Consider the following 9,061-nt stretch of genomic DNA (forward strand, 5'->3'; position numbering starts at 1 on the left):
AAATTTGTCCTCAAACTGTTGCAAGGCGCTACTCATTAGCGAGCATAGGAGACCTTCATTGCCAGCCATCTTTCTCTTTTTGCTTCTGCACATAATCATCACCATTCACTATACCATTTACATCTATATAAAAATATTTATTTTCAATAAAACTTGATGCATGATATACAGATTCCAGGCATACTAATCTCTTCTAATCAACAATAATTTATAAAAGCTAAGGGCATTTAAATGAGAATATACAGTGTTGAAACACAGGCCAGAAATGAACTTGTAATTTAGTGGCTTATGACCTTCTGCAAATGTGTCCTCTTTCTGTTACGCAGTACCTATGCATTCATCATCACCATTCATTATACCACTTATTTTTATATTAAAGTATTCCAGTCCAACAAAACTTCATGCATGATATACAAATTCCATATATATATATATATATATATTAGAAACTAAGGATTTTATGGAAGAAACGCTAGGAAAATAGAGCTAAAAAATAAGCAATTATGTGAAGAACAAATTACAATAGGAGATGCTTAAACTGAACCATTGGCTGTAAAACTCAAAGTGTTTATTTTCCGGGTGGTATTTTCGACTCATATATCATCAAAGGGAATGTCTATTGCAAGGAATATTTTTGGCTCAAAAATATTCATGGATAACTGAAAAGACTAAGTGGTTTGGTCATTAGTTTAAATTCCATCAATGCATAAAAAAAAGAAGGTATATGAACACAAGGGATATGAATAGTCCCCAATTAGCCGTCAGTTCATTAGCTAGAATTTAAGGAAAATATTTATTACATTATAATTGTAACTAGGGGTGCTTATTGGGCGGATCGGGCGGATAATTATGCTTAACGGTTCAGCTTATCGGTTATCGGCTTTTAAATATACTAGTCCGCTAGCCAACCGATAAGATATCGGTTGGTTCGGTATCGGGTTAGCAATTATCGGGCGGTTATTAGACGGTGTATCGGCTAAATCTAAGAGAAAATGAATTTAAAATCACTAACACGTAATCCATCTTCCACCGACAAAATTAAGATCACTACTTCCAATTCTTTTGCATAAGTGCTTTTGCAAAGATAAAATGATGGATTGTGCAAGCAGATGTTTTTATTTTGCTTGAAATCACAATATGTAATCCAGTTTAATGATGGATTCAGGGGAAAGAGTAGTTAGTTTGCTTATGTACTGTGCAAGCAGATAGTTTAATTTGTACACCTACTAAATTGCTTGATTAAAAGATAACAACTAACAGAAAATACCAAAAGGATGATCAATTGCAGATAACTAATGGAGTAGTACTGATTTCATATTCACTACAAATTCCAACTTTGCCTGCATTTCGAAAATTGAAACTTTCTGAAGACAACTACAGTCTCACTCCACAAACAATAAATATGGAGTGCAAAATGAGTATCCACACAAATATTCCAAATTTACAATACAGACCACCAACATCACTCTCAATAAATACTTTATATACCTAGAGGTTAAAATATAAATATGATAATTCTTAATGGTTTATCCTATTAGGAAATTGAGTAATCCGCCCCGCACCGATAAGCCGTTAACTATAATATTTTAATTAATCCGTTCACCAACCATTAATTCAATAACTCAATACCAATAACCCAATAAGCCAATTTTGCGGTTGGGTTATCGATTACGGTTCGGTTTTGAACAACCCTAATTGTAACTGCACTATTATGAGTCAACTGTTACACTCTTCCTTTTGGAAGGATGAAATAATTAAAAATATACTTGATAGGAAAAATGAGAAGAAAAGTCAAAAAAAGGAGAAAAAAGATAAATCACTTTCTAGGCTATAGAGAGGTACCACATCACCTTGTTTATGCCTAGCTTTATATTATATATAGATTTCCAGAAACTAACATGACCTATATGCAAAATATATACAGTTATATACAAAATTTATATAGATTTTATACATAAAATCGTGAGCGAGATTCAAAGTGTGGTTTTTTTTTCTTTTCAGAAACCTAACATGAACTTTATACAAAATTTATGCAGGTTTATAATTTCATACCGATATACATTTCTTTTACATGAAATTATCAGCGAAATTATAAGCCTTAAGAGAGATTCAAAGTGTGATTTTGTATATGTTTTGAAGAAAAAAAAAACCTCTTGCTATGTTTGGTAAGCTGAAATTTCCTGCTACATTTGGCAAATGTGAGTCTTATTTTGTATATATAGGTTTTTTCCCATTTAAATAATGGCCTCGAAATAGGTCATTTATGCAAACGTCCCCATACATGCAAGCAGGGGCGGATGGAGGATTATAATTTGGGGTTCAATTGAACCCCAAACTTTTAATGCGGTGTACAAATTTATATGAAAAAATTACTAAACTTATAATAAATAGTAGATATGAACCCATAACTATAGAAATGCAATGGTTCAATGCTAAAAAAATTTAAAGGTTAAACCCCAAGAGTTTAAATCCTAAATCCGCCTCTGCATGCAAGGCCCGTAAATGTAAGTAGTACTGCATAAATTCTTAGACTTCATCAATAAATCTTAAAAAGATTGTGCATAGTTGAATGTCAATAAAAAAGATTGCATTCATCTTACACGATTTATTTTATGCTTTATATAATTTATTTGTTAAAAACTTTGTATACCAGATATTTTTGGTATTGTTAAGTCTCTAACTTATAAATGTCTAACGTAATAAAAAAAATTCAGAAAAAAAAAATAAATTTCGAGAAGTTTGTCTAAATATATACAAACATTATCAAGATGATCATCTTCAAACTATGAAAGGTTGTATATTAAACAATTATCGAGGACTTTTGCGTTGTAACAGACTTAAGTGCCTTCTCAATGAATGGGCCGGGCTGCTGACCCTAAATACGAGTCCATTTACTTTCTTTAATTGATTTTGGGGTTAACCTAACTCGTCCATTTAACTTGCCTAATTATTTAAGGGAAAATAACCTAATAATACTACTTAAAACTATATATTACAAAACATAAGAATGTTTTTCATTATTTACAAAACATATAAACTTATTTACAAAACATAATGGATCTGAAAAAATAAAAGTTCACCCTTCCATTCCCTTTTCTCAGCCACCCACCTTTCCCTTCCCCTTAGATGCAGCCCCCACCCTTCCCTTAGGGTTTTCTTCCTAGAATAATACCCTATATTGTCTTGTAATCTCGTTTGAATATCCACACCACATACAGACCCACCATAGCCGATCCTCAGAGAAGAAGAGACACACCACAAGTGTTTCAATGGGTAAATTTCTCACCAGGTCAAAAATCTCTTACTTCCCTTTGTGGGTCTTTGTATTTCAATGAGTGAATTTCTAATTGTTGGATATGCGTCGTTCTTTAATAGTTATGTAACATATCTAGTGGTTTTCCTTAAAGAAATGATTTTTTTTTTCATTTAGAATTTGTTTAATCGTGTATGTTTCATGTGGGTTTCTGCTTTATTTACATAAATATTTATCTTTATGAGTGAATGAGGCATTTTATGGGTATATGATTATTTGTTTTGTGTTTGAGGAGACTGAAAGTTTTCAATTAATGGGTATTGGTACTATTGTGAAAATGCTTATTTTTTAGGGTATGCTTATTTGTTTTGTGTGTTGCGGAGAGTGAAGTGTTTGATTAATGGGTATGTATTGTTTTCAATGGTGCAGGTGCTTACACTTATGTGTAATCTCGTTCGAATGTAACTTCAAAGAAAATAATTGCTAGAGAAGATGAACGGAAAATATATATTTCGTGCGAAAATGTGCCATCTCAAACTTCCAACTTCGGCTGATTTGCACAAATAACCACTTTTGCGACGATGATGATGACTGCAACGATGACGATGACCACAAATTCTTTCCCTTTTGCCCTTATTGTAATTTCCTGTTTTACCTCATGTATAACAAAAAAAATCTATATTTTCTGATTTTGTTAGAAAATGAAGAGATTTGTATTAGTATTATATGAAAGTTGTCTACAATGTTATTGTAGTTGTATTAAATTTCAGCATTTCGAAGCGAGATTAGAAATTGCATTAAATTTTTATGAATATTGTATGAAAGTTGTACACGTTGTTGTAGTTGTATTAAATTTCCAAAAACCTAACATGAACTTTTTTTTTGTCAAATTTTATACAGTTATATACATATTTCATACCGTTTCTATACAATTTTCATCATGAAAAATATGAGAATTCTAAGCCTTGCCCGAGATATACATATTTCATGCACAAAAAATTGAGTGAAATTTTAAGCCTTGAACGAGAGATATACATATTCCATACACAAAATTTTGAGCGAAAATTTTAAGCTTTGAGCGAAATATACACATTTCTTATAGTTTTCATACACAAATTTTCGTACATGTTTTGTAATAAATCTATTGATATGTTTTGTAAACTGAAAAGTATCGTTATATTTTGTAAATATACTATGTTCTTATGTATATATAGATTATTCTCCCATTATTTAAATAGATTTTGGTGTAACCTAAATCCTAATCATGGCCCTAGTTTGCCCTCTTATTTCGGGCAATTTGCACGATTGCTATTATTCGCGGGGGGGGGGGGGGGGGGGGGACTTTAATTTTTACCTCTTAAATTGGTGGTCTTTAATTTTTGTCCTACGTTAAGACTCCTTGATTTCAGGTTCGAATCGCAAGGTTGAGTTTGGATTCGTAAGGCAGGGATTTGCCTGCAAAACTCTGCCTTCAGGAAGAGTTTGAAACTCTACCTTAAGTTAGAGTTTTGCATTAAGGCAAAAAGTTTTTTTTTTTTTTTTAACTCAGTTGAAATTTTGCAAAACTCTGCCTTAAGGCCTAACTTTGCTACAAAACTCTACCTTGCGAAATTATCTTCTTTTCTTTAATTGAGCCGGGATTCGAATTCCAAACCTCATGCTATTAGGCGAAGGACAAAAATTAAAGACCACCAATTCGAGGGGCACAAATTAAAGACCAGTGCATTTGATAATCCGCACAAAAAAAATGTCTTATTTCATGGAATTACTGATTAACGAGTGACGGTCTTCAATTTCACCCGAATGAGAAAATCACTTTCCTAAGAACTTGTTGAGCTAGCCCAACTATCTCATAACAAATTTATTCAATTTATTAGTAGATGGGGCTATGACTTTTTAATTCCTTTAAAACTACTTTAGGCCAAATTGTGCAAATTCGTTCTTCAGTAACATCACCCCTTAATATTCAACAGGTATAATACGGTTCATAATATTTGCATGCATATAGCAGATGTGGAAGAGCAGATTGGGTGATATACAAGCAGAATTTTGTGTGCCTATAAGAGCAAGTTGTTCTCTGTGATCGACGACAAAGGGAGCAAGTGATGTATTGGTTAAATACGAACGTTATACGTGACCAATGTGGAAGTCGGTCCGGAGCCTAAAGGGCACTAAAATGCACAAAATAAATCAAAAGGGGTGCTCTATTCCACAATATACCAAAAGGGGTATAACGTGGAGGGGCCAACGTTATACCCCAAAAAAAAAAAAATTCACTGTCAGAACAAAAAAAAATTAAAAGTATAACGTGGACTGATCCACGTTATACAATCCTTATTCATCCTACAGAAGCAAACATCATTGTCATTGTCATATATATTGTATAACGTGGACTGATCCACGTTATACAAAATTATATATAAATTTTGTATAACGTGGATCAGTCCACGTTATACAATATATATATTTTACCCTCCAATGGTTTACAAAAATAGTTTGTAAAACGTTGGCCTGATTTAAATCATATCCGGCTGTTTTTTTAATAAAAAAATTTCAGTAATTTTTTAATTTTTAACTCAAACATACGCCACAAGTCATATAATAATTAACTCATACAATAATTAAATATGTGTTATATATGAGAACATAAAAAAAATACTAAAATATAAGTTAAATAAATGTCACACATTAACTGAGTAATAAATGTTAAATTACATACGTCAGTAAACGGCACAAGACATATTATATATTCTTGGAAGATTACATGAGGAAACTGTTGGGTGTGCGAACAAAGTACCACATTGGTAGCTGAAAAGAAAAAGGAGCTACTTATAAGGAGTTGAATACTCTTAATGATGTGAGGCCTTTTAGGGAAAACCATGCGAGCTTGGCCCAAAGCGGACAATATCACATCATGTTAAGAGTATCTCTGGGCCGCTTTAGCCCAACAACTGGTATCAGAGCCAATGGTTTGACGGGACGAGTATGAAGATGGCGGAGTGTGGCGTGGGGCCCGACTTAGTGCATTTGCCCGTCTATGGGCCGGTTTAAGACCTTTACCCATAACTTTGAAGACGCATTCACAGCCTTTGGGCTTGGGTGACCGAAAATACTCTGACAATGTGGATGACACATAGATATGGTGAATCTTTGACCTGTGGTATGATAATGAGCCACGTGGAACTTAGTTCGAGGGGGAGATTGTTGGGTGTGCGGACAAAGTACCACATTGGTAGCTGAAAAGAAAAAGGAGCTACTTATAAGGAGTTGAATACTCTTAATGATGTGAGGAATTTTAGGGAAAACCGTGCGGGCTTGGCCCAAAGCGGACAATATCACATTATGTTAAAAGTATCTTTGGGCCGTTTTAGCCCAATAGAAACAACGATCGTACAACTTAGGAAAAAACATAAGAACCAACTGTTATACCCCATTTTAAACGGGTCAAATCGGAGTACAACATATTGGTGATTCCCAAATTATTTAACTTAACGAGTCGCCACCTAATTATTTTAACGGTGAATTAGGACACCTAATTATTAACTAAGCTAAATCTAGACTAAACCTCCATTAATGGTCTACTTAATTAATGTGATTCTAGGTAAGGGTTCTTAATTATCCTAAAGGGAAGGGGTAAGACATCCTTTAAAATTCGTTTAAAAACGGTTAACCGGTCAAACTTAGGTTATTTAATTAAGACTAGAAAAATACAAATATAGAATTTTAAATGTTTAGGAAAATAGTTTGTAAATATTATCAAGATTTCAAAATGGAAAATATAAGACTGCTATTTAAATTTAAATAAGATAGTAATTTATAGAAAAAAGACTTTAGCCATATTATACTAAAAAAATGTGTTGAATTAGTCAATATACTAATATGCATTTGAAACAATTCGATGATTGCGTATCAATTGATTTTAACTGCTTAAAAATTTATTAAGTGACAAAATAAGATCAAGAAAGCGATAAACAAATTAGCTCCCTACTGTTATGTGAAAAGTAGTTTAAAAATATAACTATCCTCTTTTATGAAAAATTGGGCCTTGTTTGGAAAGTAAGGATTTAAATTAAATTTGGAAAAAGATTCATCTCCAACTACTACTAGAAATGATCATTTAATGCCTTTATATAGAATTAACCATAAAACTTAAAAAAGGGCTTATAAAATAACATTAGGCTATAATTTGAAGTAGGTGGATAATTTTGAAATCGGACTTAATTCTTAATTGGATCACTCAACCCATTTTAAACTTGTAAAAGAGTAATTAACAGAAATCTTGAACTTATGAAATAGGCTAAATTGTTAAACCTTTAAATACGTTATTTCGAAGGCAAACTCAAACTCCAACTGCCCATTATCACTAAACTATCCCCATATAATTAATTACTTGAAGTATGCTAAATTTAAACGGGTCTATGCAAGGAAACAAAATATATCAACAAGCCAAGAGAAATAGGAAACAATCATCGATCATCACGATAGGAGGGAATATTCGTTGCTTATTTCCCCTCCTTTGTATTCGGTTTGGGACGAGTTTTCATGAACTAGAGACACAAAGTGGAGCGATGAAGTCGTTTGATCTAGCAGCGAAATCGAGTCTCATTTGAGACTCCTCGTAACTCTGGATGTCATGCAAAAGAAGAAAAGGAAAAAAAAACGGAATTAGAGCGACGACATAATTTTATAATATAAGATTTTATGAAAAGATAACCAACAGAGCATTTTCGATATTCAAGACAAACAAGCGACTTATGTATACGTTATGTATATTTGAGTATACTTCGTATATACACATTCATAAGGATACTTAGAAGGTTAATATTGGAAAGCTTTTGCCCCCGTCTTCCCGATGTTGCACAAGTTCCAAGGGATTTCCAGGAATCCCAGGCATGGCTAACACCGGGGAGGGTTCAAGCTTAATCCATAATGACCAACTAATCTCCTCATAAATGTATTAACTAAAGCATACTCTAGATATACACATGTATACATACTTTAAACAAAATGTGCTTGCAACACATGCAGAATTTAAACAAAGATATACGCTGGAAATATAGAATATATGCAGGACTAACTAACACATACTTTACTCATACGGAAATGCACAGAATCTGGACTAGGTTTATTTTGCAATATTCAATCATTTAAAGAACTCAAATAAGGCATATGGCATGCGCAGAACTTAAACAAGGTATGCTGGCAGCATACAAACACATACAGAACCTAAACATGACATATTTGCAATATACGAACACATACTGAACTCAGCAAGGACATTTTTTGTAGTATTCAGGTACGCACAGAACAAAACAAACAAGCATGCAAGTGTACACCATATACAGAACTCAAATGATGCATACGGGGAATATTCATACATATACAGGACCAGCCAAGTTTCCTAGAAATCGATATCAGCAGATTGGAAATAATGTTGTTTAAAAACGAGTGGGCAAGTTAGCAAATGATCAGACAAGTGAGCAATTTTCTCAAACCAAGCAGTGCAAAACAGTACTTTATCCCTTCCAAAATCCCTTCTCCCTTCAGTTTTAGAACAAGTTACCTTTAGATTGAGTAAAAAACCAAATAGGAGATATTCTATCCCACAAACAGCACAATACAACTAACTGAAGACAAGTAGAAAAAAGATACAGTTTTAAACGAAGTCTTTTGAAGATCAGCTTCATATTCCCAGTTCAGAAAATCATGGACCCAATTTTAATATTTTCGAATTTCAATGAACTAATCTCCTCAAGGTTGAGGTTTTAATTATAAGAGAAAAGGGTACTTTGCTTTTAGGCCTGTATG

At 33.0% G+C, this 9,061-nt stretch overlaps 1 long non-coding RNA gene across 1 annotated transcript; it reads left to right on the forward strand.

The window, feature by feature from the left end:
• Positions 1-2,931: 2,931 nt before the first annotated feature.
• LOC132599633 (uncharacterized) lies at positions 2,932-4,061 on the forward strand. The gene is made up of 2 exons (XR_009566906.1): positions 2,932-3,289; positions 3,683-4,061. It is a non-coding gene; the product is annotated as an uncharacterized LOC132599633 (long non-coding RNA).
• The last annotated feature ends 5,000 nt before the right edge of the window (positions 4,062-9,061 follow it).

This window comes from Lycium barbarum, chromosome 6 (genome assembly GCF_019175385.1).
Source record: "Lycium barbarum isolate Lr01 chromosome 6, ASM1917538v2, whole genome shotgun sequence".
Taxonomy (NCBI): Eukaryota; Viridiplantae; Streptophyta; class Magnoliopsida; order Solanales; family Solanaceae; genus Lycium; species Lycium barbarum.